Below are 9,109 nucleotides of genomic sequence, written 5' to 3' on the forward strand. Positions count from 1 at the left end.
TGCTGAACCTGCTTGGGATTCTCTCCCTCTCTCTCTGCCCCTTCCCTGCTCACATTCTCTCTCTCTCAAAATAAATAAACTTAAAAAAGAAAGAAGCCCAAAGAGAAAGGTACTTGGGTTCAATTGAAGCCCCAGCCTGTTTACCCAGAGAAGTATACTTTATGACAACCAGTAGAAAGGAGCCTGAGCTGCTGGAACCCATTCGTTATGGATTCATGACAGGTGTAAAAAGAATACAAGACCCCTGGACTGTTTAAAAAAAAAAAAAGCAATGGTAATAGTCTCCATAATATCTTCATTTAATTCACCAATTTCTGGTCCTTGTGAAAACCAGACAGATACTGGAGGATGTGTGTGAACTATTGTAAATCCAGCCAAGTAGTAGCCTTACTTGTAGCTGCCTTGCCTGATGTGGTATCATTGCTAGAGCAGATGAACAGGTACATGGTATGCAATCCTTGATCTGGCAAATGCATTCTTTTCCATCCCTATCAGAAAGAAGAAAAGAAACAGTGCACATTCGAGAAACAGTTCACATTGGAGAAACAGTTCACCTTCACTTGGAAAAGGCAACAATGTACATTTATAGTCTTACCGGAGGGGTATGTTTGCTCTTCTGCTCTCTGTCATTAAACGATCTGAAGAGACCTAACCAGCTAGGCATCTCTCAGAGCATCACTATATTGAGCTGCTATGTTGATAACATCATGCAACATGGACTGGTTGAGCAGGAAGTAGCAAGTATGTCACATGCCTTGGTAAAACACTGGCTCTCCAGAGGGTGAGATAGTAACCTTTTTTCAGAGTTCCCTTCACAATTAGTTGAAGCACTGTGACTGCTCAGCAATCAACTTTTCCATCTGGCCACTCTTGCTTCCTTTCTTTCCTGCAATTGCCAATCCCAAGAGCACTCACTAATAAACTGCCTGTCCTTCAATCTCGATCTTAGAAATGGCTTCCCAGGAGCACCTGGGTGGCTCAGTCAGTGAGGCATCCAACTGCAGGTTGGGTCACGGGTTCGTGGGTTTGAGTCCCCACATTGGGCTCCGCTGCTGACAGTTCAGAGTCTGCTTGGGATTCTCGCTCTCTCCCTGTCTCTCTGCCCCTCCTCCACTCTCTCTCTCTCTCTCTCAAAACAAATAAACTTAAAAAAAAAGAAAAGGGATGGTTTCCCTAGAACTGAATGTGTGATCAAGGGAAACACTTTGCCAGGAAAAAAAAAAATAAACATAAAACAAATTAGGGTTTTATTTATTTATTTATCTTTAAAAATTTTTTTATAGTTGTTTATATTTTTTATTACTTTTTAAATTTATTTATTGTTTAATTTACATCCAAGTTAGTTAGCATATGGTGCAACAATGATTTCAAGAGTAGATTCCTTAAGGCCCCTTACCCATTTAGACCTTCCCTCCCTCCCACAACCCCTCCAGCCATCCTCTGTTCTCTATATTTAAGAGTCTTTTGTGTTTTGTCCCCCTCCCTGTTTTTATATTATTTTTTATATTATTTTTGCTTCCCTTCCCTTATGTTCATCTGTTTTGTATCTTAAATTCTTCATATGAGTGAAGTCATATGATATTTGTCTTTCTCTGACTAATTTCGCTTAGCATAATACCCTCTAGTTCCATCCACGTAGTTGCAAATGGCAAGATTCATTCTTTTTGATTGCTGAGTAATATTCCATATATATATATATATATATATATATATATATATATATATCTCACATCTTGTGTGTGTGTGTGTGTGTGTGTGTGTGTATACCACATCTTCTTTATCCATTCATCTGTCAATGGACATTTGGGCTCTTTCCATACTTTGGCTATTGTTGATAGCACTGCTGTTAACAGTGGGGTGCATGGGCCCCTTTGAGACAGCACACCAGTATCCTTCGGATAAATATCTAGTAGTGCAATTGCTGGGCTGTAGGGTAGTTCTAATTTTAGTGTTTTGAGGAACCTCCATACTGTTTTCCAGAGTGGCTGCACCAGTTTGCATTCCCACCAGCAGGGTGAAAGTGTTCCTCTTTCTCCACATCCTTGCCAACATTTGTCGTTGTCTGAGTTGTTCATTTTATCCATTCTGACAAGTGTGAGGTGGTGTCTCATTGTGGTTTTGATTTGTATTTCCCTGACGATGAGTGATGTTGAGCATTTTTTTCATGCATCTGTTCGCCATCTGGATGTCTTTGGAGAAGTGTCTATTCACGTCTTTTGCCCATTTCTTCACTGGATTATTTGTTTTTTGGGTGTTGAGTTTGGTAAGTTCTTTATAGATTTTGGATACTAACCCTTTACCTGATATGTCATTTGCAAATATCTTCTCCCATTCTGTCAATTGCCTTTTAGCTTCACTGATAAAAATTTTTTTAATTTTATTTATTTTTGAGAGAGAGGGAGAGAGAACAGATGAGGGAGGGAGGGGCAGAGATAGAGAGGGAGAGGGAGAATCCGAAGCAGGCTCTGTACTGCCAGCATCAGAGCCTGATGTGGGCTTGAACCCAAGAACTGCGAGATCATGACCTGGGCTGAAATCAAGAGTCAGACACTCAGTTGACTAAGCCACCCAGGTGCCCCAAAATTGGGGTTTTACTATGCGATAAAATTCAAGGCAAAAATTATGAACCAAGGAGATAGCATTACATAGTGATAAAATAAACAAAGAAAGCAAGAAAACATAACCAACATAAATGTGCTTGGCAATATAGGCTCAAAATATATAAATAGTAATAGTTAAGTGGTACCTGGCTGGCTTAGCTGGTAGAGCATGCGATTCTTGATCTTAGGGTTGTTTGTTTTGTTTTTTAACTTTTTTAACGTGTATTTGTTTTGAGAGAGATAGAGAGCAAGGGAGGGGCAGAGAGAGAGGGAGACAGAACCCAAGCAGGCTCCACGCAGAGCCCAACATCACACAGAGCCCAACATGGGGCTTGAACCCATGAACCATGAGATCATGACCTGAGCCGAAATCAAGAGTCAGAGAGGCTTAATCAACTGAACCACCCAGGCACCCCATTGATCTCAGGCTTGTAAGTTCAAGCCTCAAGTTTTATGTAGAGATTACTTAAAAATAAAATCAGGGGTGCCTGAGTGGCTCATTCGGTTCAACGTCCAACTCTTGATTTCAGCTCAGGTCATGATTTCCTGGTTCGTGGGATTGAGCCCAGTATTGGGCTTTGCACTGACAGCTTGAAGCCTGCTTGGGATTCTCTCTCTCCCTTTCTCTCTGCTCCTCCCCAACTCTTTCTCTCTCTCAAAGTAAATAAATAAATAAATAAATAAATAAATAAATAAATAAATAAATAGTTAACCGTATTGAGTAACTTCTATGTTACTCAATAGAGCCAGGCATGCTCTATATAGGCTTTACATGTGGTAATTCATACTCTTCATTAGAGGCATGTGAAAAAGTACTTTTATTCTCCCCTTTTGCACTTATAAAAAACAATAAATTGAAAGACAGATACCATATGTTTTCACTCTTATGTGGATCCTGAGAAACTTAACAGAAACCCATGAGGGAGGGGAAGGAAAAAAAAAAAAAAAAAGAGGTTAGAGTGGGAGAGAGCCAAAGCATAAGAGACTCTTAAAAACTGAGAACAAACTGAGGGTTGATGGGGGGTGGGAGGGAGGGGAGGGTGGGTGATGGGTATTGAGGAGGGCACCTTTTGGGATGAGCACTGGGTGTTGTATGGAAACCAATTTGACAATAAATTTCATATATTGAAAAAAAAACAATAAATTTAGGAACAAACATAAATAAATCAACTATTGGAACTGGAAATGTTTACAGAGCTCTCTTAGAAACAGATGGATGAAGCAGACACAATAAGCAGAGATACAGAAGATGTGAATAATACAATGAGTTCAGTGTATTGTATATGGAGAATTCTACATCTAACAAACAGATAGTATGCTTTTTCTAGTACATGTGAAACATTACAAAAGATGACTATGTACTAACTTACAAAAGAAGTCTTAATATTACATTTTAATTTTTTCTAAATTTATTTTTATTCTTAATTTTTTAAGGTAATCTCTGTGCCCAAGGTGGGGCTTGAACTCATGACCACAAAATCAAGAGTCTGATGCTCCATGGACTGAACCAGCCAGGCACCCCAATACTACATTTCAAAGCATCAGTATAACACAGCCTATGTTCTATGACTGTAACACAATCACATGGGAAATAACTAATTAAAGGATAGCTTAAAATTTTTTTTTAATGTTTATTTATGTTTGAGAGAGAGAGATAGATCATGAGCAGGGCAGGGGCAGAGAGAGATGGAGACACAGAATCTGAAGCAGGCTCCAGGCTCCGAACTGTCAGCACAGAGCTCCATGTGGTGCTCAAACTCACAGACTGCAACATTATGACCTGAGCTGAAGGCAGACGCTTAAGCAACTAAGCCACCCAGGCGCCCCATGGATAGCTTTTTAAATCCCCAAATGTCTGGAACCTAAGCACATACTGTTAGTAAATCTTGAATTAAAAAAGGAGTAAGAGGGGAAAAAAAAGAGTAAGAGAAATTATGAAATACTTTAAATAAAAGTTTGTCATATTTTCTAGGATACAACTATTTTTATTTATTTATTTATTTTTAATTTTTAATGTTCATTTTATTTTTGAGAGAGAGCATGCACGAGTGAGGGAGGGGCAGAGAGAGGCAGAGACAGAGGACTGGAAGTGGGCTCTGGACTGTCAGCAGTGAGCCCCATGAGGGCTTGAACTCATGAACCTCGAGATCATGACCTGAGCCAAAGCCAGACACTCAACTGACTGAGCCACCCAGGCACCCCTTGTTTTTATTATTATTATTATTATTATTATTATTATTATTATTATTTTAATGTAGGATACAACTAAAGCTTTAATTAGAGATGTAGAATATTAAATACATTTGAAAGAAAAAAAAAGTTTGGGCACAAATGAAAAAGCATTCAACTCAACAATGAATAAGTGGGATGCCTGGGTGGCTCAGTCAGTTAGGTGCCCTGCTTCCACTCAGGTCATGATCTCACTCCTCGTGAGTTTGAGCCCCATGTCCGGCTCTGTGCTAACAGCTTGGAGCCTAGAGCCTGCTTCAGATTCTGTCTCCATCTCTCTGCCCCTCCCCTGCTCACACACTGTCTCTCTCAAATATAAAAAGTAAAACAAAAAAAAATTTTTTTTAAAGAATGAATCATTTATTAGAAAGAGATTTTAATTATCTGAGCAAATGGGTCAGGAAGAAATTCAAAACTTGAAAATGCCAGCAAACATTAAAGAAAGTACAAAATATTTTTAAATGTTTATTTATTTTTGAGAGAGAGAGAGCATGCACATACTCCTGCATGAGCCTCTTGTGCTCATGAGCAGGGGAGGGGCAGAGAGAGGGAGAGAGAGGAGAATCCCACCTGGGTGGCTGAGTTGGTTAAGCATCCAACTCTTGATTTGGGATCATGTCATGATCTCACAGTTTGTAGGACAGAGCCTTGTTTTGGGCTCTTTGATGACAGTGCAGAGCCTTCTTGGGAGTCTCTCTCTCTTTCTCTTTCTCTCTCCCCTCCTCTGCTCTCTCTCTCTCTCTCTCTCTCTCTCTCTCTCAAAATAAATAAACATAAAAAATTATCTCCAGGTGCCTGGCTGGCTTGGTCGGTAGAGTATGGGACTCTTGATCTCATGGTCATGAGCTTGAGCCTCACCTTGGGCATGGAACCTACTTAAAATAAATACATTAAATAAATAAATAATTATTGCACACTCTTTTTCTGGTTCCTGAAAAACTCATAAAGTAGTGAGAAACTATTCTTGGAAGTCAGTAGAATATGCCTATAAAATCATCTGGGTTGAGACTTTTGGGTAGAAAACTCTTTGATTAATATTCTAATTTCTTGGGGCACCTGGATGGCTCAGCAGTTCGGTAAGCCTCTGACTCTTGGTTTCAGCTCAACCTTGATTTCATGGTTGGGGAGATCAAGCCCCACATAGGGCTCTGAGCTGATATCGCGGAGCCTGCTTGGGATTTTCTCTCCCTCTCTCTCTCTGCCCCTCACGAGCTCTCTCTCTCTCTCTCTCTCTTTCTCTATCTCAAAATAAATAAATAAAGCTTTAAAAAAAGTAAATAACACACTGATTAAGTTAACTGGTATTTTATTTAGAATATTTGCTTTTTTTTTCCTTACAATATTTGTATGTATATACATAAGTGAGAGGAACCGATAACATTCATTTCATGCATTTTCAATACCTAGTTTTAGAACCAAGATAACTACTATTGATTGGGTAATATTGTGGTTGTAGCCAGAAATCTTTTTTTTAATGTATGTATTAGTTCTAATTGCGTGTTTTTGTTTGTTCATTTTTTGCATTAATCACTCTCACAGGAGTTTTATGTAATATGAAACTTACTATACCTTTTACCTCTTCTGTGTATTTATTTCATAAGATCCAGTTCAAAGGAGTCTGTGTGTAAAACCTGAAACTTTCTTCCCTAAAAATAATGAAAAACAAATGCCCATTTTTACTATGTAGTACAGTTTGGTTTTTTTAGTATTACAAATCCACTATCAGTAAATAAATAGTACTCAAACAATTGGATATACATAAGATGTGGTAAGGCAGGGTGAGATTAGGAAGGAGGGATTACAAAAAGGTATGAAGGAATGTTCCTGGGTGATGGATAAATTCATTATCTTGATTGTGGTTATGGTTATATACATATATCAAAAGTCATCAAGTTGTGGACTTTGAATACATGCAGTTTATTGCAAATTGATTATATTTCAATTATACCTCAATAAGTGGGTGGAGAAGTCTTTAAAATTATCCAGATCACAAAACATAAGAAGTAATATTGATTAAATTATACCAAAATTAAAGATGTCTGTTCAATAAACAATATTATTTTTTAATATTTATTTATTTATTTATTTATTTATTTATTTATTTATTTATGAGAGAGAGAGAGAAGGAGAGTGCGGATAGGGGAGGGGCAGAGAGAGAGGGAGACAGAATCTGAAGCAGGTTCCATACTGTCAGGGTAGAGCCTGATGTGGGGCTCAAGCTCACGAACTGTGAGATCATGACCTGAGCTTATGAGATGTTTAATGAACTGAGTCACCCAGGCACCCCATTAAACAATATTATTGACAGAGTTAATGATGAAAGTTGGGAAGAAATATTTGCAATTTTTAAAATTAACAAAGGACTGATATCTGAACTATACAATAAACTGATGCAAGTCAATGGAAAAATATGGGAATCCCTATAGAAAAATTGGCAAAGGAAAACAAATAGGCAATTCATAAAAAAGAAAAACCAAAAGTGAGAAAAAAATTGAGAAGATGCTCAAACATATTAATGATTAAAGAAATGCAAGGAGGGGCACCTGGGTGGTTGAGCGTTTGACTTTGGCTCAGGTCATGATCTTGCAGTTCCTGAGTTCCAGCCCCAAGTCAGGCTCTATGCTGACAGCCCAGAGCCTGTAGTCTGCTTCAGATTCTGTGTCTCCCTCTCTCTGTCTCTTTGCCTCTCTCCCGCTTGTGTTCTGTCTCTCTCACTCTCAAAAATAAATAAACATTAAAAAAAGAAAAATAAATGCAAGGAGATATTTTAAATTCATGGCACATTGAAAAATTGGAAACTTGAGTAACATTAAATGTTGGTGAGGGAGTTGAGATATAGAAATCCCACCATGGTATGACATTCCAGAGTGTGGAGCTCAATACGCATGAGAAATTATCACAGAACTGAAGGAGAAATGTCCACCTACAGCATCATTTGTGGTAGCAGGAAGCTGGAGGCAATCATGGGACTAGTGAACAAATAAAGCACAGGGATCCACATAATAGAATATCTTGCACCAGTATTAGGAGCAAAGGACTAGAAGGCCATGTGGTCAAAGAAAGTTTGTTTTATTTTTTAAGATGGCAGATATCACTGCACATTTGTATACTAATGGGAATGATCTAGCAGAAAATTTGATAATATAGGAGAAAGGGAATAATACAGAAGAAAGGTAGAAAGGAATAGACTGAAGTATAGAACTGAAGGGTGGGGTAGGTAGGGGTGAGGGATGGGAATGGCGGAGTGACAGTTGGCTTAAATAGTGGCAAGAATGACTCATTGTAACAAGATGGAAGTCTATGTATATAAAAGAGGAAGGGGGGTGTAAATTGGCCAGATTGGTGGTAGAAAGATAACTGTTTTCTTTTCTTTTTTTTTAATGTTTTATTGATTTATTTTTGAGAGAGAAAAAGGCCAAGCAGGGGAGCAGCAGAAGGAGAGAGGGAGACAGATAATCCGAAACAGGCTCTGAGCAGAGCCCAACTCGAGGTTTAAATTCACCAACTGGGAGATCATGACCTGAGCCAAAATCAAGAGTCAGACACTTAATTGACTGAGCCATCCAGGTGCCCTACTATGTTTTCTTTTGATTACTTTTATTTTCACAGTAAAATAAGAACCCAAATCATAAGCTAAGAGAAAGGAAAAATAAGGGATGCTAGATGCAGAGAGCTTTTGTGAATAAAGCCTCCCTTTCTTCATTTATACAGTGAGGGCAGCACCCAACAGAGATGGCCCCAAAGGTGTCAGCTTTATGCAGCATTCATATCCCCTGATGCTTAGCATGATGTTTCTCTAAGTATAAGAATGTATACCAGCAAACACACCTTGGGATCTAGCTGGAGAGGAGAAAGGTGGGGTCGTTGATAATAGGAATAAATAGCATTCATTGAATGCTTCTTAAAGGACCAGCATGACACTGTAAGTAAGAGTTCTACCCACCTTTTCTCATTAAACCCTGACAACAACCTTACAAATAATACAACTGTTTTACAAAGAACCTAAGGAGTGTTTCCTCCTTCATAACCAGAGTCTTGAACATTAGAATGGTGAGTAACAAAAGGAAAGTCCCCTTAAAGATACTATTAGCTCAGATGCGACTCTTGATCTCAGGATTGAAAGTTTGAGACCCATGTTGGGTGTAGAAATTACTTAAAAACCTTTTTTTTTTTTTTTTTTTTTTTTTTTAATGCTGAGCTATTGGCTCAGTTAGCTAATGGGAACTTGATTCTGAGCAGGTGAAGCTCCAATCTCTGTGATAGAAGAAACCTAGGCAAAA

This window comes from Lynx rufus, unplaced genomic scaffold (genome assembly GCF_022079265.1).
Source record: "Lynx rufus isolate CCGP_SWC_20201006 ecotype Redwood Valley unplaced genomic scaffold, mLynRuf1.p SCAF_7, whole genome shotgun sequence".
NCBI classification, from domain to species: domain Eukaryota; kingdom Metazoa; phylum Chordata; class Mammalia; order Carnivora; family Felidae; genus Lynx; species Lynx rufus.